Raw genomic sequence first — 23,662 nt, 5'->3', positions numbered from 1 at the left:
TTTGCTCTAGTGCTTTGCTTATATCTTTTAGAGCACGGTGGTGGTTTTATTTTATAGAAATTATTGATATCTCATGCTTCACTTATATTATTTTGAGAGTCCCATAGAACAGCATGGTAATTTTATTTGGTTATGAATTTAGTCCTAATATGATAGGCATCCAAGATCGGTATAATAAAAACTTTCATAAAAAGTGCATTGAGTACTAGGAGAAGTTTGATACTTGACAATTGTTTTGAGATATAAAGGTGGTAATATTAGAGTGTGCTAGTTGAGTAGTTGTGAATTTGAGAAATACTTGCGTTGAAGTTTGCAAGTCCCGTAGCATGCACGTAGGTGACTGTCGTGTAACAAATTTGAAACATGAGGTGTTATTTGATTGTCTTCCTTATGAGTGGCGGACAGGGACGAGCGATGGTCTTTTCCTACCAATCTATCCGCCTAGGAGCATGCGTGTAATGCTTGGTTTTTGATGAGTTGTAGATTTTTGAAATAAGTGTGTGAGTTCTTTATGACTAATGTTGAGTCCATGGATTATACGCACTCTCACCCTTCCATCATTGGTAGCCTCTTCGGTACCGTGCATTGCCCTTTCTCACCTTGAGACTTGGTGCAAACTTCACCGGTGCATCCAAACCTTGTGATATGATACACTCTGTCACACATAAACCTCCTTATATCTTCCTCAAAACAGCCACCATACCTACCTATTATGGCATTTCCATAGCCATTCCGAGATATATTGCCATGCAACTTTCCACCGTTCCATTTATCATGACACACATCATCATTGTCATATTGCCTTGCATGATCATGTAGTTGACATCGTATTTGTGGCAAAGCCAATGTTCATAATTTTTCATACATGTCACTCTTGATTCATTGCCCTTCCCTATACACCGCCGGAGGCATTCATATAGAGTCATACTTTGTTCTAGTATCGAGTTGTAATCATTGAGTTGTAAATAAATAGAAGTGTGATGATCATCATTAATAGAGCATTGTCCCAAATAAAAAAAGAGAAAGGCCAAATAAAAAAAGGAAGGCCCCAAAAATTAATATAAAATAATATAAAAAGGGGCAATGCTACTATCCTTTTTTTCACACTTGTGCTTCAAAGTAGCACCATGATCTTTATGGTAGAGAGTCTGTTGTTTTGTCACTTTCATATACTAGTGGAAGATTTTCATTATAGAACTTGGCTTGTATATTCCAACAATGGGCTTCCTCAAATGCCCTAGGCCTTTGTGAGCAAGCAAGTTGGATGCACACCCCTTAGTTTGTTTTGTTGAGCTTTGATACATTTATAGCTCTAGTGCATCCATTGCATGGCAATCCCTACTCCTTGCATTGACATCAATTGATGGGCATCTCCCTAGCCCATTGATTAGCCGCGTCGATGCGAGACTTTCTCCTTTTTTGTCTTCTCCACATAACCCCCATCATCATATTCTATTCCGCCCATAGTGCTATATCCATGGCTCACGCTCATGTATTGTGTGAAAGTTGAAAAAAGTTTGAGATTACTAAAGTATGAAACAATTTCTTGGCTTGTCATCGGGGTTGTGCATGATGAGAGCATTGTTGTGTGACGAAAATGGAGCATGACCAAACTATATGATTTTGTAGGGATGAACATTCTTTTGCCATGCTATTTTGAGAAGACATAATTGCTTAGTTAGTATGCTTGAAGTATTATTATTTTCATGTCAATATTAGACTTTTGTCTTGAATCTTTCGGATCTGAATATTCATGCCACAATAAAGAGAATTACATTGAGAATTATGTTAGGTAGTATTCCACATCAAAAATTCTGTTTTTATCATTTACCTACTCGAGGACGAGCATGAATTAAGCTTGGGGATGCTTGATACGTCTCCAACGTATCTATAATTTTTGATTGTTCCATGCTATTATATTACCTGTTGTGGACATTAATGGGCTTTATTTTACACTTTTATATTATTTTTGGGACTAACCCATTAACTCAAGGTCGAGTGCAAATTGCTGTTTTTTTGCCTATTTCAGTGTTTCACAGAAAAGGAATATCAAATGGAATCCAAAAGGAATTAAACCTTCGGGAACGTGATTTTTCGAACAAACATGATCCAGAGGACTTGGAGCGAACGTCAATAAACGAACGAGGAGTCCACGAGGTAGGGGAGCACGCCTACCCCCTGGGCGCGCCCTCCCCCCTCATGGGCCCCTTGTGGCTCAACCTACCTACTTCTTCCTCCTATATATACTCATGTACCCTGAAAAACATTGGGGAGCACCACGAAACCCTATTTCCATCGCCGCAACCTTCTGTACCCAAGAGATCCCATCTTGGGGCCTTTTCCGAAGCTCTGCCGGAGGGGGCAACGATCATGGAGCGCCTCTACATCAACTCCATGGAACCTCCGATGATGTGTGAGTATTTTACTTCAGATCTTCGGGTCCATAGTTATTAGCTAGATGGCTTCTTCTCTCTCTTTGAATCTCAATACAAAGTTCTCCTGGATGTTCTTGGAGATCTATTCGATGTAACTGTTTTTGCGGTGTGTTTGTCGAGATCCGATGAATTGTGGGTTTATGATCAAGTCTATCTATGAACAATATTTGATTCTTCTCTGAAATCTTTTATGCATGATTGGTTATCTTTGCAAGTCTCTTCGAATTATCAGTTTGGTTTGGCCTACTAGACTGATCTTTCTTGCAATGGGAGAAGTGCTTAGTTTTGGGTTCAATCTTGCGGTGCTCGATCCCAATGACAGAAAGGGAAATGACACGTATTGTATTGTTGCCATCGAGGATAAAAGGATGGGGTTTATATAATATTGCTTGATTTTATCCCTCTACATCATGTCATCTTCCCTAATGCGTTACTCTATTCTTATGAACTTAATACTCTATATGCATGCTGGATAGCGGTCGATGTGTGGAGTAATAGTAGTAGATACAGGCAGGAGTCGGTCTACTTGTCACGGACGTGATGCCTATATACATGATCATGCCTAGGTATTTTCATAATTATTTGCTTTTCTATCAATTGCTCGACAGTAATTTGTTCACCCACCATAATACTTATGCTATCTTGAGAGAAGCCACTAGTGAAACCTGTGCCCCCCGGTCTATTTTATATCATATAAGTTTCCAATTTATTTTATTTTGCAGTCTTTACTTTGAATTTATATCATAAAAATACCAAAAATACTTATCTTATTATTATTATCTCTATCAGATCTCACTCTCGTAAGTGACCGTGAAGGGCTTGACAACCCCTTTATCGCGTTGGTTGCCAGGTTCTTGTTTGTTTGTGTAGGTACGAGGGACTTGCGTGTGGCCTCCTACTAGATTGATACCTTGGTTCTAAAAAACAGAGGGAAATACATATGCTACTTTGCTGCATCACCCTTTCCTCTTCAAGGGAAAACCAACGCAGTGCTCAAGAGGTAGCAGCCAGCTCGTCCTGGGCCAGGTCCATGAATCCTCATTCGTCCTTATTTTCTATCTCCTCCAGCTCGGAGTCGACTTCACCAAACTTGAAGACTAGTGGCAGATGATCATTCTGCGCCATGGCGTTGGTGGAGGTCTGCGAGAGGGAGGGGAATGGGAGGCGAATTGTAAGGCTGGCCGTATTAAACAGCGCCTCAGGCGCCATTAATGGAGAGGAAGGCAAGCGGCCATGGAAGTCAAAGGGCTCACTTCCCAGTGAGCCTACGCAGCGTACAACTCGCACTCTTCCCGGTGAGCCTGCACATTGGAGGATAGCTTGCACGCCTCTCGGTTAGCGTGTGCACCGGACTCCGCTCGCACGCCTCCCATTCAGTAAAGGTCAGGCAGCTGTCCACACGGCACCTCCTATAGCCATTAAAAATAAGACACTTGGCGTCACGTGAATGGTTAACAGAACGCACATGATTTGAATTATACAAATGTTTGAGATATTAAAGTGGCAGCAATTTTTTCAAAATGCCTTTGCTGGCTGTTAGTCGAGTGCGCCTTCTCTGAAAATGGACACGAAAAATACCACAGCATGTCGGGTGCCATTCCATGATAGCATGGCAAGTTTCATGAATTTCATACGTGTTTTGGATTTACTAGAATTTAAAAACAAAGTATCTCAATGTTTTGTCGACAATCAACGGTGCCCTCGTGTTTGAAATTCATTCCCATTTCTTGCATGGAACCTAAGCTTGCACCCAAGGACACATATTTGATTTTCAACCAATTTATATGCATTAGAGCATGTGCATGTAGTTCAAATTTGAATTATTCACATAAATGCATTGAAAACTCAATTAATGCATAAAAATGTCCAAACGAACCCCGAAAAATCCCAAAAATTGACACAACACTGTTGTTCTATGTTGACACGAGAATTTTTTTGAAAGCAATAAGAGGCAATGGATATCATTTCGTCCCCAAAGGTGGGATGTTCCCTACCAAAACCATCAGGCTTGTTGTGAGAAGCTTTGGTTTGTGAGAAGCATATCTCCAAACCTGCCCCCAAATGGGACAAAAAAAATTACCACGGCATGTTGATGCCGCTCCATGATCGCATGCCAACTTTCATGAATTTCAGACGAGCTTTGGATTTACTAGAATTTAAAAACCAGGTATCTCAATGTTTGCGGCCGAGTGACCATGGCAGGGTGTTTGACATTCATTCCCATTTCTTGCATGTGACCTAAGCATGCAACCAAGGGCACAAATTTGAATTTTCAACCAATCTATATACATTAGAGCATGTGCATGTACTTAAAATTTGAATTATGAACATAAATGCATTGAAAACCCAATTAATGCATAAAATGTCCAAACGAACCCTGAAAAATCCTGAAAATTGACACAACAGTTAAGTTGTTCTATGTTGACACGAGAATTTTTTTCAAAGCAATAAGAGACAATGGATATCGTTTCATCCCCAAAGGTGGGACATTCCCTACCGAAACCATCAGGCTTGTTGTGAGAAGCTCTGGTTTGTGAGAAGCATATCCCCAAATCTACCCCAAATGGGATAAAATATTTACCACGGCATGTTGATGCCGCTCCATGATAGCATGCCTAGTTTCGTGAATTTCAGGCCAGCTTTGGATTTACTAGAATTTAAAAACCAGGTATCTCAATGTTTGCGGCCGAGTGACCGTGACAGGGTGGTTGACATTCATTCCCATTTCTTGCATGGGACCTAAGCATGCAAACAAGGGCACAAATTGGAATTTTCAACCAATTTATATGCATTGGAGCATGTACATGTAGTTAAAATTTGAATTATGCATATAAATGCATTTAAAACTCAATTAATGCATAAAAATGTCCAAACGAACCCCGAAAAATCCCAAAAATTAACACAACACCATGTTGTTCTATCTTGACACGAGAATTTTTTTGAAAGCAATAAGAGGCAATGGATATTGTTTCGTCCCCAAAGGTGGGACGTTCCCTACCGAAACCATCAGGCTTGTTGTGAGAAGCTCTGGTTTGTGAGAAGCATATTCCCAAACATGCCCCAAATGGGACAAAAAAATTCCCATGGCATGTTGATGCCGCTCCATGATAGCATGCCAAGTTTCATGAATTTCAGACGATCTTTGGATTTACTAGAATTTAAAAACCAGGTATATCAATGTTTGCGGCCGAGTGACCGTGGCAGGGTGTTTGACATTCATTCTCATTTCTAGCATGGGACCTAAGCATGCAACCAAGGGCACAAATTTGAACTTTCAAGCAATTTATATGCATTAGAGCATGTGCATGTAGTTCAAATTTGAATTATGCACATAAATGCATAGAAAACTCAACTAATGCATAAAAATGTCCAAACGAACCCCGAAAAATCCCAAAAATTGACACAACACTCCTGTTGTTCTATGTTGACATGATACGTCTCCAACGTATCTATAATTTTTGATTGTTCCATGCTATATTATATTCTATTTTGGACATTATTGGGCTTTATTATACACTTTTATATTATTATTTGGACTAACCTATTAACCGGAGGCCTAGCCCAGAATTGTTGTTTTTCTTGCCTATTTTAGGGTTTTGCAGAAAAAGAATAACAAACGGAGTCCAAACGGAATGAAACCTTCGGGAACGTGATTTTCGGAACAAACATGATCTAGAGGACTTGGACCCTACGTCAAGACATCAACCAGGAGGCCATGAGGTAGGGGGCGCACCTACCCCCCCTGGGCGCGCCCTCCACCCTCGTGGGCCCCATGTTGCTCCACGGACGTACTCCTTCCTCCTATATATACCTACGTACCCCCAAACTACCAGATACGGAGCCAAAACCCTAATTCCATCGCCATAACTTTCTGTATCCACGAGATCCCATCTTGGGGCCTGTTCCGGAGCTCCGCCGGAGGGGGCATCGATCACGGAGGGCTTCTACATCAACACCATAGCCCTTTCGATGAAGTGTGAGTAGTTTGCCTCAGACCTACGGGGCCATAGTTATTAGCTAGATGGCTTCTTCTATCTTTTTGGATCTCAATACAAAGTTCTCCCCCTCTCTTGTGGAGATCTATTCGATGTAATCTTCTTTTGCGGTGTGTTAGTTGACACCGATGAATTGTGAGTTTATGATCAAGTTTATCTATGAATAATATTTGAATCTTCTCTGAATTCTTTTATGTATGATTGGTTATGTTTGCAAGTCTCTTCGAATTATCAGTTTGGTTTAGCCTACTAGATTGATCTTTTTGCAATGGGAGAAGTGCTTAGCTTTAGGTTCAATCTTGAAGTGTCCTTTCCTAGTGACAGTAGGGGCAGCAAGGCACGTATTATATTGTTGCCATCGAGGATAACAAGATGGGGTTTATTTCATATTGCATGAGTTTATCCATCTACATCATGTCATCTTGCTTAAACCGTTACTCTGTTCTCTTGAACTTAATACTCTAGATGCATGTTGGATAGCGGTCGATGTGTGGAGTAATAGTAGTAGATGCAGGCAGGAGTCGGTCTACTTGTCTCGGACGTGATGCCTATATACATGATCGTACCTAGATATTCTCATAATTATGCTCAGTTCTGTCAATTGCTCAACAGTAATTTGTTTACCCGCCGTGAATACTTATGCTCTCGAGAGAAGCCACTAGTGAAACCTATGGCCCCCGGGTCTATCTTCCATCATATTAATCTTCCAATACTTAGGTATTTTTATTGCCTTTTATTTTACTTTGCATCTTTATCATAAAAATACCAAAAATATTATCTTATCATATCTATCAGATCTCACTCTCGTAAGTGACCGTGTAGGGATTGACAACCCCGTACCGCGTTGGTTGCGAGGATTTATTTGTTTGTGTAGGTACGAGGGACTCGTGTGTGGCCTCCTACTGGATTGATACCTTGGTTTTCCAAAACTGAGGGAAATACTTACGCTACTTTGCTGCACTACCCTTTCCTCTTCATGGGAAAACCAACGCAAGTGCTCAAGAGGTAGCAAGAAGGATTTCTGGCGCTGTTGCTAGGGAGGCCTATGCAAAAGTCAACATACCAAGTACCCATCACAACCCTTATCTCCCGCATTACATTATTTGCCATTTGCCTCTCGTTTTCCTCTCCCCCACTTCACCCTTGCCATTTTATTCACCCTCTCTCTCTCTATCCTCCCTCTCTTTCTCTATTTGCCTCTTTTTTCCTATTCCTCGTTTGCTTGTGTGTTGGATTGCTTGCTTGTCACGATGGCTCAAGATAACACTAAATTGTGTGACTTTACTAATACCAACAACAATGATTTTATTAGCACTCCGATTGCTCCTCTTACTGATGCTGAATCTTGTGAAATTAATGCTGCCTTGCTGAATCTTGTCATGAAAGATCCGTTTTCCGGCCTTCCTAGTGAAGATGCTACTACCCATCTAAATAGCTTCGTTGATTTATGTGATATGTAAAATAAGAAAGATGTGGATAATGATATTGTTAAATTGAAGCTATTTCATTTTTTGCTTAGAGATCGTGCTAAAGCTTGGTTTTCGTCTTTGCCTAAAAATAGTATTGATTCATCGAATAAGTGCAAAGATGCTTTTATCTCTAAGTATTTTCCTCCCGCCAAGATCATCTCTCTTAGAAACGATATTAGGAATTTTAAGCAACTTGATCACGAACATGTTGCACAAGCTTGGTAGAGGATGAAATTAATGATACGTAATTGCCCTACGCATGGTTTGAATTTGTGGATGATTATACAAAATTTTTATGCCGGATTGAATTTTGCTTCTAGAAATCTTTTAGATTCAGCCGTGGGAGGCACTTTTATGGAAATCACTTTAGGAGAAGCTACTAAACTCCTAGATAATATTATGGTTAATTATTCTCAATGGGACACCGAAAGATCTACTAATAAGAAAGTGCATGCGATAGGAGAAATTCATGTTTTGAGTGGAAAGATGGATGAACTTATGAAATTATTTGCTAATAAAAGTGTTTCTTATGATCCTAATGATATTCCTTTGTCTACTTTGATTGAGAATAATAACGAATCTATGGATGTGAATTTTGTTGGTAGGAATAATTTTGGTAACAATGCATATAAAGGAAACTTTAACCCTAGGCCGTATCCTAGTAATTCCTCTAATAATTATGGTAATTCGTACAACAATTCTTATGGAAATTACAATAAGATGCCTTCATATTTTGAATCTAATATTAAAGAATTTATTACTTCGCAAAAGAATTTCAATGCTTTGATTGAAGAAAAATTGCTTAAGATTGATGAGTTGGCTAGAAACGTTGATAGAATTTCTCTTGATATTGATTCTTCGAAACATAGATCTATTCCACCTAAGCATGATATCAATTAGTCTCTCAAATCCATGAGAATTTCTATTGATGAGTGCAAAGAAAGAACCGCTAGGATGCGTGCTAAGAAAGATTGCTTTATAAAAGCGTGTTCTTGTAGTTTCCATGATAATAAAGATGAAGATCTAAAAGTTATTGATGTGTCCCCTATTAAATCTTTGTTTTGCAATATGAATCTTCATAATGATGGGACTGAATATGATCCACCTTTACCTAGACGGCGTTCCCAAAATTCGGAGTCTTTAGATCTTGAGGCTAAAATTGTTAAAAGTGGGATTGAAGAAGTCAAAACTTTAAATATTGATGAACCCACTATTTTGGATTTCAAGGAATTTAATTATGACAATTGTTCTTTGATATATTGTATTTCCTTGTTGCAATCCGTGCTAAATTCTCCTCATGCTTATAGTCAAAATAAAGCTTTTACTAAACATATCGTTGATGCTTTGATGCAATCTTATGAAGAAAAACTTGAGTTGGAAGTTTCTATCCCTAGAAAACTTTACGATGAGTGGGAAACTACTATTAAAATTAAAATTAAAGTTCATGAATGCTATGCTTTGTGTGATTTGGGTGCTAGTGTTTCCACGATTCCAAACACTTTGTGTGATTTGTTAGGTTTCCATGATTTTCATGATTGCTCTTTAAACTTGCACCTTGCAGATTCCACTATTAAGAAACCTATGGGAAGAATTGATGATGTTCTTATTGTTGCAAATAGGAGTTATGTGCCCATAGATTTTATTGTTCTTGACATAGATTGCAATCCTTCATGTCCTATTATTCTTGGTAGACCTTTCCTTAGAACGATTGGTGCAATTATTGATATGAAGGAGGGGAATAATAGATTCCAATTTCCGTTAAGGAAAGGCATGGAACACTTCCCTAGAAAGAAAATTAAATTACCTTATGAATCTATTATGAGAGCCACTTATGGATTGCCTACCAAAGATGGCAACACCCAGATCTATCCTTGCTTTTTATGCCTAGCTAGGGGCGTTAAACGATAGCGCTTGTTGGGAGGCAACCCAATTTTATTTTTATTCCTTGCTTTTTGCTCCTGTTTAGTAATAAATAATTTATCTAGCCTCTGTTTTTGTTGTGTTTTTGTGTTTAATTAATGTTTGTGCCAAGTAGAACCGTTGGGAAGATTTGGGGAAAGTCTTGTTAATCTTGCTGTAAAAAACAGAAACTTTAGCGCTGACGAGAAATGCTTCCATTTTTATTTGTAAAGTGATATTTACTTAATTGTTTTTGCAGATGATTAATAGATAAATTCCTCACGTCCAGCAGTTTATTTTAGAATTTTTGGGGTTCCAGATTTTGCGTTAGCCACAGATTACTACAGACTGTTATGTTTTTTGACAGATTTTGTTTTTCGTGTGTTGTTTGCTTATTTTGATGAATCTATGGCTAGTAAAATAGTTTATAAACCATAGGGAAGTTGGAATACAGTATTTTTAACACCAATATAAATAAAGATTGAGTTCATTACAGTACCTTGAAGTGCTTTTTTGTTTTCTTTCACTAACGGAGCTCACGAGATTTTCTACTTTAAGTTTTGTGTTGTGAAGTTTTCAAGTTTTGGGTAAAGATTTGATGGATTATGGAACAAGGAGTGGGAAGAGCCTAAGCTTGGGGATGCCCATGGCACCACCAAGATAATCTAAGGACACCTAAAAGGCAAAGCTTGGGGATGCCCCGGAAGGCATCCCCTCTTTCGTCTACTTCTATCGGTAACTTTACTTGGAGCTATATTTTTATTTACCACATGATATGTGTTTTGCTTGGAGCGTCTTGTATTATTTGAGTCTTTATTTTTTAGTTTTCCACAATCATCCTTGCTGCACACACCTTTTTGAGCGAGACACACATGATTCAGAAATTATTAGAATACTCTATGTGCTTCACTTATATCTTTTGAGTTATATAGTTTTTGCTCTAGTGCTTCACTTATATCTTTTAGAGCACGTCAGTGGATTTTTTTATAGAAACCATTTTTCTCTCATGCTTCACTTAGATTATTTTTAGAGTCCTAAAAAAAGCATGGTAATTTGCTTTGATTATTTGAGGCATTCAAGATTAAATAAATAAAATTTTCTTATGAGTGTGTTGAATACTATGAGAAGTTTGAAACTTGATAATTGTTTTGAGATATGGTGATGGTGATATTAGAGTCGTGCTAGTTGAGTAGTTGTGAATTTGAGAAATTCTTGTGTTGAAGTTTGTGATTCCCGTAGCATGCACGTATGGTGAACCGTTATGTTAAGAAGTCGGAGCATGATGTATTTATTGATAGTCCTCCTTATGAGTGGCGGTCGGGGACGAGCGACGGTCTTTTCCTACCAATCTATCCCCCTAGGAGCATGCGCGTAGTACTTTGCTTCGATAACTAATAGATTTTTGCAATAAGTATGTGAGTTCTTTATGACTAATGTTTAGTCCATGGATTATACGCACTCTCACCCTTCCACCATTGCTAGCCTCTCTAATACCACGCACCTTTCGCGGGTATCATACACCCACCATATACCTTCCTCAAAACAGCCACCATACCTACCTATCATGGCATTTCCATAGCCATTCCGAGATATATTGCCATGCAACTTTCCATCGTTTTTTTATCATGACATGCTCCATCATTGCCATATTGCTTTGCATGATCGTGTAGTTGACATTTTTGTTGTGGCAAAGCCACCGTTCATAACTCTTTCATGTAAGTCACTCATGCATCATTGCTATCCCGGTACACCACCGGAGGCATTCATATAGAGTCATACTTTGTTCTAAGTATCGAGTTGTAATCATTGAGTTGTAAATAAATAGAAGTGTGATGATCATCATTCATAGAGTATTGTCCCAAAAAAGAGAAAGGCCAAAGAAAAAAAGGAAGGCCCCAAAAAATAAAAGAAAATAATAAAAGGGGCAATACTACTATCCTTTTTTCCACACTTGTGCTTCAAAGTAGCACCATGATCTTCATAATAGAGAGTCTCCTATGTTATCACTTTCATATACTAGTGAGAATTTTTCGTTATAGAACTTGGCTTGTATATTCCAACGATGGGCTTCCTCAAAATGCCCTAGGTCTTCGTGAGCAAGGAAGTTGGATGCACACCCACTTAGTTTCTTTTTATTGAGCTTTCATATATTTATAGCTCTAGTGCATCTGTTGCATGGCAATCCCTACTCACTCACATTGATTTCTATTGATGGGCATCTCCATAGCCCGCTGATACGCCTAGTTGATGTGAGACTATCTTCTCCCTTTTTGTCTTCTCCACAACCACCATTCTATTCCACCTATAGTGCTATGTCCATGGCCCATGCTCATGTATTGCGTGAAGATTGAAAAAGTTTGATAACATTAAAAGTATGAAACAATTGCTTGGCTTGTCATCGGGCTTGTGCATGATTTGAATACTTTGTCTGGTGAAGATGGAGCATAGCCAGACTATATGATTTCGTAGGGATAACTTTCTTTGGCCATGTTATTTTGAAGAGACATAATTGCTTAGTTAGTATGCTTGAAGTATTATTATTTCAATGTCAATATTAAACTTTTGTCTTGAATATTTCGGATCTAAATATTCATACCAAAATTAAGAGAATTACATTGAAATTATGCCAAGTAGCATTCCACATTAAAAATTCTGTTTTTATCATTTACCTACTCGAGGACGAGCAGGAATTAAGCTTGGGGATGCTTGATACGTCTCCAACGTATCTATAATTTTTGATTGTTCCATGCTATATTATATACTATTTTGGACATTATTGGGCTTTATTATACACTTTTATATTATTTTTGGGACTAACCTATTAACCGGAGGCCCAACCTAGAATTGCTGTTTTTTGCCTATTTTAGGGTTTCGCAGAAAAAGAATATCAAACGGAGTCCAAACGGAATGAAACCTTCGGGAACGTGATTTTCGGAACAAACATGATCTAGAGGACTTGGACCCTACGTCAAGACATCAACCAGGAGGCTACGAGGTAGGGGGCGCGCCCTCCACCCTCGTGGTCCCCCTGTTGCTCCACCGACGTACTCCTTCCCCCTATATATACCTACGTACCCCCAAACTATGAGATACGGAGCCAAAACCCTAATTCCACCGCCGTAACTTTCTGTATCCATGAGATCCCATCTTGTGGCCTATTCCAGAGCTCCACCGGAGGGGGCATCGATCACGGAGGGCTTCTACATCAACACCATAGCCCTTCTGATGAAGTGTGAGTAGTTTACCTCAGACCAACGGGTCCATAGTTATTATCTAGATGGTTTCTTCTCTCATTTTGGATCTAAATACAAAGCTCTCCCCCTCTCTTGTGGAGATCTATTCGATGTAATCTTCTTTTGCGGTGTGTTTGTTGAGACCGATGAATTGTGGGTTTATGATTGGTTATCTTTGCAAGTCTCTTTGAATTATCAGTTTGGTTTGGTCTACTAGATTGATCTTTCTTGCAATGGGAGAAGTGCTTAGCTTTGGGTTCAAGCTTGCGGTGTCCTTTCGTAGTGACAGTAGGGGCAGCAAGGCACGTATTGTATTGTTTCCATCGAGGATAACAAGATGGGGTTTATTTCATATTACATGAGTTTATCCCTCTACATCATGTCATCTTGCTTAAAGCATTACTCTGTTCTCTTGAACTTAATACTCTAGATGCATGCTGGATAGCGGTTGATGTGTGGAGTAATAGTAGTAGATTCAGGCAGGGGTCAGTCTACTTGTCTCGGACGTGATGCCTATATACATGATCATACCTAGATATTCTCATAATTATGCTCAATTCTGGCAATTGCTCAACAGTAATTTGTTTACCTGTCGTGAATACTTATGCTCTCGAGAGATGCCACTAGTGAAACTTGTGGCCCCCGGGTCTATCTTCCATCATATTAATCTTCCAATACTTAGTTATTTTTATTTTCTTTTATTTTACTTTGCATCTTTATCATAAAAATACCAAAAATATTATCTTATCATATCTATCAGATCTCACTCTCGTAAGTGACCGTGTAGGGATTGACAACCCCTTATCCCGTTGGTTGCGAGGATTTATTTGTTTGTGTAGGTACGAGGGACTCGTGCGTGGCCTCCTATTGGATTGATAACTTGGTTCTCAAAAACTGAGGGAAATACTTACACTACTTTGCTGCACCACCCTTTCCTCTTCAAGGGAAAACCAACGCAAGTGCTCAAGAGGTAGCATGACATGAGAAATTTTTTGAAAGCAATAAGAGGCAACGGATATCGTTTCATTCCCAAAGGTGGGACGTTCCCTACCGAAACGATTAGGCTTGTTGTGAGAAGCTCTGGTTTGTGAGAAGCATATCCCCAAACCTTCCCAAAATGGGACAAAAAATTTACCACGACATGTTGAGCCGCCCCAATGATAGCATTCCAAGTTTTATGAATTTCAGACGAGCTTTGGATTTACTAGAATTTAAAAACCAGGTATCTCAATGTTTGCGGATGAGTAACCGTGGTAGGGTGTTTGACATTCATTCCCATTTCTTGCATGGGACCTAAGCATGCAACCAAGGGCACAAATTTGAATTTTTAACCAATTTATATGCATTAGAGCATGTGCATGTAGTTCAAATTTGAATTATGCACATAAATGCATTGAAAACTCAATTCATGCATAAAAATGTCCGAACGAACCCTGAAAAATCCCAAAAATGGACACAACACTCCTGTTGTTCTATGTTGACACGAGAATTTTTTTGAAAACAATACGAGGCAATGGATGTCGTTTCGTCCCCAAAGGTGGGACATTCCCTACCGAAGCCATCATGCTTGTTGTGAGAAGCATATCCCCAAACCTGCCCCAAATGGGACAAAAAATTTACCGCGGCATGTTAATGCCGCTCCATGATAGCAAGATAAGTTTCATGAATTTCAGACGAGCTTTGGATTTACTAGAATTTAAAAACCAGGTATCTCAATGTTTGCGGCCGAGTGACAGTGGCAGGGTGTTTGACATTCATTCCCATTTCTTGCATGGGACCTAAGCATGCAACCAAGGGTACAAAATTTAATTTTCAACCAAATTATATGCATTTGAGCATGTGCATGTAGTTCAAATTTGAATTATGCACATAAATGCATTGAAAACTCAATTAATGCATAAAAATGTCCTAACGAACCCCGAAAAATCCCAAAAATTGACACAACACTCATGTTGTTCTTTGTTGACACGAGACATTTTTTGAAAGAAATAAGAGGCAATGGATATCATTTTGTCCCCAAAGGTGGGACGTTCCCTACCGAAACCATCAGGCCTGTCGTGAGAAGCTCTAGTTTATGAGAAGCATATCCCTAAACCTGCCCCAAATGGGATAAAAAATTTACCATGACATGTTGATGCCACTCCATGATAGCATGCCAAGTTTCATGAATTTGATATGAGCTTTGGATTTACTAGAATTGAAAAACCAGGTATCTCAATGTTTGCGGCCGAGTGACCGTGACAGGGTGTTTGACATTTATTCCCATTTCTTGCATGGGACCTAAGCATGCAACCAAGGGAACAACTTTGAATTTTCAACCAATTTATATGCATTAGAGCATGTGCATGTAGTTCAAATTTGAATTATGCACATAAATGCATTGAAAACTGAATTAATGCATAAAAATGTTCGAACGAACCCCGAAAAGTCCCAAAAATTGACACAACACTCCTATTGTTCTATGTTGACACGAGAAAATTTTTGAAAGCAATAAGAGGTAATGGATATCGTTTCGTCCCCAAAGGTGGGACGTTCCCTACCGACACCATCATGCTTGTTGTGAGAATCTCTAGTTTGTGAGAAGCATATCCCCAAACCTGTCCCAAATGGGACAAAATATTTACCATGGCATGTTGATGCCGCTCCATGATAGCACGCCAAGTTTCATGAATTTCAGACGAGCTTTGGATTTACTAGAATTTAAAAACCAGGTATCTCAATGTTTGCGGCCGAGTGACAGTGGCAGGGTGTTTGACATTCATTCCCATTTCTTGCATGGGACCGAAGCATGCAACCAAGGACAAACATTTGATTTTGCAACCCGTTTTTATGGACGGAGTACATGCATGTAGTTCAATTTTTAATTATGCATTTAAATGCCTAGAAAACTCAATTAACGTATAAAAATGTCCAAACGATCCCCGAAAAAATCCAAAATTTAACACGACACTCCGGTTTTTCTATGTTGACACGAGAAATTTTTTGAAAGCAATAAGAGGCAACATATATCGTTTCGTCCCCCAAGGTGGCGCATACCCTACCGAAACCATCTGGCTTGTTGTGAGAGAAGCTCTGGTTTGCGAGAAGCTTATACCCACACCTGCCCCAAATGGGAAGATATTTTTACCACGGCATGTCGCTGTCGTTCAATCATATCATGTCAAGTTTCATGAATTTCAGACGAGTTCTTGATTTACTAGAATTTTAAAACCATGTATATCAATGTTAGTGGCCAAGCGACAGTGTCAAGGTTTTTGACATTCGTTCTCATTTCTTGCATGTGACCTAATCTTGCAACCAAGGACAAACATTTGATTTTGCAACCCGTTTTTATGGAAGGAGCACATGCATGTAGTTCAGTTTTGAATTATGCACATAAATGCCTAGAAAACTCAATTAACGTATAAAAATGTCCAAATGATCCTCGAAAAAAATCCAAAATTTAATACAACACTCCTGTTGTTCTATGTTGACACCAGGAAAAAATTTGAAATGAAGAAGATGCGACGAATATCGTTTTGTCCACAAAGGTGACACATTTCCCTAACGGAACCATGAGGCTTTCTTGTGAGAAGCTCTGGTTTGTGAGAAGCTTATACCACAACCTACCCCAAATGGTACAATATTTTTTACCCCAACATGTTGATGCCATTCCATGATAGCATGCCAAGGTTCATGAATTTTGAACGGGTTTTGGATTTACTGAATTACCAAAGCAAGTACCTCAACATTTGCCGGAGAGCCACAATGCCGTGGTGTTCAAAATTCATCTCCATTTCTTGCATGGGACATAAGCATAAACCCATGGACACATATACGATTTTACAACCCATGTTAGTGCACTAGACCATGTGCATGTGCTTTAATTTTGAATTGTGCACCTGAAATGGCTAGAAAACCAATTTAATGTATAAAATTTCCAAATGAACCCTGAATAATTCCAATTTTTATGACACGCATATAGTTGCATGTTCATTGCTGATAAAAGGTCTAGCAAATCAAACACCGTCCATTGCCGCTGTGACCCCATTGTGTAATACAAATCAAGACTAAAAATCAAGTAGACCCCACATAGTTTATTATCACCAACCGTGTGAGATGCAGCACAAAATATCTTGGAGCATCGTCGGATTATAGTAGGCATACAACTTACATGAGAAGGTGCGACGGCTATAGTCCACAACCCGCTCTAAATAAGGGACCATGTCTGATGACACTTTGCGCGCCAGTTTTTCGCTGAAGTGATTCCAAATTTTTGGCTACCGCGGAAATATCTACCTCCCCGCCCTCCCCCTTACCAAAAGCCACATTTCCCCTGTTTCCGCCTTCCTTTCCAAGTTGAAACCTCCAATCCTTGCTGGCGACCCTCCTTCACGTTGCTCGGCCTCACCTATCCAGCCAGGTAATCCACTCCCGACCCCCATCCTCCTCCTCCTTCCACATCCCACATGCCCCGACCGCCAGTGCGAGTGCGACACCTTCCACCCAAATCACCAACCCCACCACCAAATAAGAGTCACTCTAAGCCATGGTGCACGCAGTATAGCCAGGATCTCAAGGAGCATTTGGCAGTGGAGAAGCAAACCGCGGCCGCACGCGTGGATGAGGTCATGATGGCTGCCATTTGAGCCGACCCCCTGATCTTGGAGGAGCACCTCGCCGTCGAGGCCACTATCGACACCTCGCGTGCCGATGCCGCGATGCGGTATGCTGCTGTGAATGATAGTTCATGGTGTTTTCTCGAGGCCACCGTCGGTACCTTCGACGAAGACTACGAGGTGTTTTCTCAGCGTGCACGTGCTTACCTCATCTCGAGAGCCAGCAGGTTGGTGCCCAGAGCGGCTCAGGCAACTCACCACTACGATGAGTGCACCCACGAAGCGGAGGCCTCGCCCTCTTCCAAGTACAAGGAGCCAATCGTCATCGATATCTTTGACAATGAGGAGTAGCTTGTCTTATTAGCTCACTATAAGGACCCATGTTCAGTTTGCTAGCTACTGCCTTTCCTTAACAAATTCTAGTGAATTGTGCTATCTACTTTTACAATGCAATCTTCTGCTCTAGAGTATATGTTCTATATGTCGTGCAATGTGGCGTTCAGTTAACTGCTTGGTTAAGTTCTGCAAATGTGAAGTTCAATTCTTCAGGGTGCAATTTTCCAAGTTGTCAAGCATGCTTGGTTTGGTTAACTGTCTGATCTTCTATTAGGAGTATGTTATATTGTGTAATGTGGTGCTCAGCTAACGTTTGGTTCATTTGTTGTGGTGTTTAGTTAACTGTTTGGTTCAATTCTGCAATGCGATGTTCAATTGTTGTGGGTGCATTCTGTTATTGTATACCATGTGAGAAATAAATCGAATTTGGCTGTACTAAATAGATGAGAAACAAATACAATTGCTATATTTCCAAGTTGTTAAGCATGCTTGGTTTGGTTAATTGTCTAATCTTCTATTAGGAGAATGATATATTGTGCAATGTGGTGCTCAGTTAACATTTGGTTCATTTGTTGTGGTGTTTAGTTAACTGTTTGGTTCAATTCAGCAATGCGATGTTCAATTGTTGTGGCTGCATTTTGTTATTGTATACCATGTGATAAATAAATCGAATTTGGCTGTACTAAATACATGAGAAACAAATACAGTTGCTATATTTCCAAGTTGTTAAGCATGCTTGGTTTGGTTAACTGTCTGATCTTGTATTAGGAGTATGTTATATTGTGCAATGTGGTGCTCAGTTAACATTTTGTTCATTTATTGTGGTGTTTACTTAACTGCATGGTTCAATTCTGCAATGTGATGTTCAATTATTGTGGTTGCATTCTGTTATTGTATGCCACGTGATAAATAAATCGAATTTGGCTGTACTAAATACATGAGAAACAAATACAATTTCTATATTTGCAAGTTGTTAAGCATGCTTGGTTTGGTTAACTGTCTGATATTCTATTAGGAGTTTGTTATATTGTGCAATGTGGTGTTCAATTAACATTTGGTTCATTTGTTATGGTGTTTAGTTAAATGCACGTGCATGGTCCGTTGTCTAATAGCACATTATTATGCAATTGCAGGAACCATTCTAATATTTATGTTTTCAAAATTTTGGTCTTGCACATGTAGGTCCTGCTGTCAGAGGTTTTGACCCACTGTTCGACCCTTTTTGCATATGGGGAAATGAGTTGTCCATGAATATCAATCAAGTCAATTTAAACTCAGAAAGATTGTTAGGATAAAGAAATTAGCAACAAAAACAACAAGATCTTTGTCTACACAATGAAGAAGACATCAGTTCACTACAAGATGGTACTAACTATTATACCTTGCCTTTTTTATTCCTTTGCCCCATTTCCAATATAGAGAAGATATTTATGCACATCCTTGTTTTCAGGACTTTCCAAAGTAGTTCACTGTTGATTACCTCTCAAACCACCTCTATGGCCAGGAGGCGAGGAAGGTTTTCATACACACCCACGGTTCAATATTGAAGTGTTTCTGAAGAGGATGAATGACAAATGGTCAATCATCCACATGCACTGCCCTAAAGTTGCAAAGACCTTCAACATGAATGAAGGATCAATATTCGCCTATCGCTTCAGCAGTTTTCTAGATGAGATGCATCTCTCTATGTACCGTCTATGATGCTAATTTCAAAAGGTTCTAGATGTTGCATGTGCAACTTGCTGCTGGTGTAGTTGTGTAATGGGGTAGCTGAGTGTTGAACCTATATCATGTTGTACTCCGATGTATTTCAATTATGAAATCCTGCTTCCTTAATATGGAAATGGAATATATTATGTGCTAAATATGAATGTCAATTAGATTAGTAATGGATTATTAAGAATAGGGCAATTAGCCCGCTAATTGGCCAATTAGCCCGCTATTTGGCCAATTAGCCTGCTAATTGGGTTTTTCTATTGCAAACGGTTAATGAGAAAACACCATGGGCGATGACCTCAGGCAACGCACACAGTTGGATCAATGAACAATCACACACGACTTTCTCTTGAAAACTGTTTGCGTTAGGCCACCTTGCATAAACGTTTACCACATAAAAACTGTGTGTGATGGCCATCCTTTGCCACACAGCTTCTTCTACGGACCGTGTGTGATGCATTCAATAACGCAAATGATAAAATTGTTAATATTGTGTGCAATGGCAATGCTATCACAAACGATTTAACGGGAAAAATTGTGAGTGATGTACCTATGAACGGAAACATTTTCCTTGGAGCGACTGTGTGGGATGTACATACGAACGAAAACGTTTATCAAGGACTAACTGTGTGGGATGTACTTGCGACCGGAAACAATTTTGCCTGTATAATTGTTTTTTAGCTCTAATATACGTATTTCTATACTTGAGCGCTCGCTGGTCGCACACGATCTCATTTTGCCGAGCATGTATGCCAGGAGGGCATATCCCCGATGGTTTCTTGGTCGTGTGGGAAGGACCCCCTATCACCGTTACTCACTAGGCGACGGTTCCAAATGCCGTCGCAGAAAGGGGTTAAAAACCATTTGTATAGCACCGACGCGTACTAGTGATACATGTTTCAATAAATTTGCCATCACTTTTTCAGTTAAAGTTGCCACATGAATTTCAATAAAGCTGACACTTTCTTGCCTGGGAACGGTTGCCATGAAATTAACTAACCCACAAATGGAATGTACCTATGCACAAACATAACATGAAAAAATAGGGGAAAAGATGAAACACGCACAATTTTTTTCAGCGTCAGCTTGAAATCACCATGCACGGCAAAGTGTTTCCTCAGGATGGCATGGTGGAAGTCAGCACTCCATATTTTGGTGGTCATGATGTATGGCATGATGGTCTTCTCGGCACAAATGTCCATATGCTTGTTGATCTAGTCGATCCCACAAGCAACTACGTTCAGCGACATTCTACCAGTGGGCCTCACAGACTTGGCTAGATCACCTAGGTCAATGAACGTCACATCGCAGTCAATGATTCTAGTTCTTTCCAAACACAAGATGTATGAAAATGATATAACATGAAAGAAGCATATGTACTAAGAAAAACAAAAATGAAATAAAGACAAAAACATGAAAAGAAAACTAGGGGGTGTGTGGTGTGGTCATTACTTTCTCAGTTCCTTCATGTATTTGAAGTTCGACCTCGCATTTATGAAATGCTTGACAATATCATAGAGATTAGTCTGCTCCTTTGAAGCCCTAACATCGGGCTCAAAATCATCCGCCGGTGGTGCGTGAACTACGCTCGCCTGCCTCACAGAACCAGGGGTTGCACTACTGACAATATCTTCAGATACAAGTGCAGCAGGAGCATCAGAACTTGGTTGACCCTGATTGTGCGATGACCTCCTATTTAAGGCATCCAAATCAATCCTACGGTAAGCTTCATCAAGAGACAATGAAAAATTCCTCAGGGGTTACTGAAAAGGAAAGAACACATTGTCGGTGTACTAGAGCAGGGGTACCCTAGTACCCCGAACTTGTGCACGGGCAGTCGCAGCACCCCGCGGCAAGGCTTGCCGGGTGATCGCCAAAACCCTCCATGGTTCCCTCGAAGACCATTCAAGAACAAAGTACTCAAACCAAAGCCCCGGCAAGAGGAGCTTGCCGGGAGGGCCAACCAAGGCCCCGGCAAGAGGAGCTTGCCGGGAAGGCCAACCAAGGCCCCGGCAAGAGGAGCTTGCCGGGAAGAGACAAGACCCCGGCAAGAGGAGCTTGCCGGGAAGGCTACTCAAGGCATACCAAGAAAGCTTGCCGCGACACGCTCTGCGTCCCGGCAAGATCCGGCGAGAGACAAGCTTCCGGACACGACAAGACGACAGCCGCGGCAAGGAGCTTGCCGCGGGAAACCCCCACTTCGTGCCCGCGCTCCAGCACACCTGCTAACGTGTCGCTCCAGGACTCTCCCAAGCACACGTGGCAGGAGGCCGTGCAGCTAGGGGAACGTGGTGGCAAGCGGAGATGAAGAGAAGCCCATCGTGGCAAACGTGGCGCTCCTAACGGTCACCTTTTGCACTGTTTAGGAGACTCAGACAGGCATTTAATGCCCTTGTCCCCTGCCGTCAGAGTTAGGTAGGGCGCACTGTATCCACAGTAGCGGTAGCTGCACCTACCGCATCCTTTTCCATTTTTACCCTTCTAGTCTACGTTGCCACCTGTGGGTGACCCCTTGAGAGTATAAAAGGAGGCCCAAGCGCAACGTAGAGGGGGTTCGGCCAGTTCGGCTCATTGGAGACACCAGAAACACTCTCACGCTCAGTCTGGTAGCGTCGATCGCTCCTGAGCAAAGATTCAATACACACAAACAAGAAGCAGTAGGGTTTTACGCATCCGTGCGGCCCGAAGCTAGGTAAAATCGCCCGCGTGTACTGCCTCGATCCGCTCTTTGTGTGCTCTCCGCCTCCTACCGAACCGAAAGGGGCCCTGTCCCCATAGGTGTTGGTGGATCAGCACCCCCTGACATCTCTGGCGCGCCAGGTAGGGGGGCGTCGAGATTGTGCGAACCCGATCCGGCGTGCACGCAAGCTAAATCTTCCTCGTCATGGCTCCTAAGAAGCGGGCGAGCAAAGGAACGGCGCCAGTGCGGCAACAGAAAAGCTAAGTCGTGCGAAACTTTAGATATTTCCTTTCTATATAAAGTTATCCGCCTCGGAGATCTTGTTCTTTGTACAGAAAACCTGTGCGCGAAGGAATCAACTCGTAGCTAGTTGCGCCCTTACTTTGTTTCGAGTCCGCTCAACAACTTAAGTGAGCTGCTAGCGCCCTTACTTTGCTTCGAGTCCGCTCAGCAACTTAAGTGAGCCGCTAGCGCCCTTACTTTGTTTCGAGCCCGCTCAACAACCTAAGTGAGCTGCAACTAGTTGCGACAAGATTGCTTGTCGGTAGCGACCCCGCCAGCAGGCTGCTGAAGTTCCGCACTCGGCCCTCGCGGCAAGGGTGCCTGCACCGGCAAGTTTCCCTAGAAAGCATAAGGTGGACGTACAAAGAGAGGTTGAACAGGAAGATATCATGCACTATTTATTTAAGATTTCTGCATAGACCTGTATGCCAAGGAGCCTTCTCGGGGCTAGTTGCGCTCCATGTTCCCTCGAGTCCGCTCGGCAACTTGTGCGGTTGCGCTAGAACCAAGAAGGTAAACCTTTCCGGGAGGCGACGTTCCCGAATAGCCGCTAAGGGCCCGTTCCCTCAAGCGCTGCTGGCTGGATCGTACGCACCGGAAAGCATTCCAGTAGGCATAGGGAATATGTAGCAGAAGTCAAAATTCGCAAGCGAGCTAAGTGCACTTCGGATGCTAATCACTTGTCATGTTTGAACGCAGTTATGGCCTAGGGGCTGGCAACGCCCTTAGGGCCAATCTTTTCGGCGTCAAGAACGACGAAGTTCTTCGCCATAAGCCTTTCCAGCAACGATCTTGCCGGGAGCCGGCATCAAGAACGACAAAGTTCTTCGCCATAAGCCTTTCCGACAACGATCTTGCTAGGAGCCGGCGTCAAGAACGACGAAGTTCTTCGCCATAAGCCTTTCCGGCAACGATCTTGCCGGGAGCCGGTGTCAAGAACGACGACGTTCTTCGCCATAAGCCTTCCTGGCAACGAGCTTGCCGGAAGCCGGCATCGAGAACGTCAAAGTTCTCTGCTG

Source organism: Triticum dicoccoides, chromosome 6A (assembly GCF_002162155.2).
Source record: "Triticum dicoccoides isolate Atlit2015 ecotype Zavitan chromosome 6A, WEW_v2.0, whole genome shotgun sequence".
NCBI classification, from domain to species: domain Eukaryota; kingdom Viridiplantae; phylum Streptophyta; class Magnoliopsida; order Poales; family Poaceae; genus Triticum; species Triticum dicoccoides.
The sequence above is the reverse complement of the archived record's forward strand: the minus strand, read 5'-3'. Positions refer to the sequence as shown.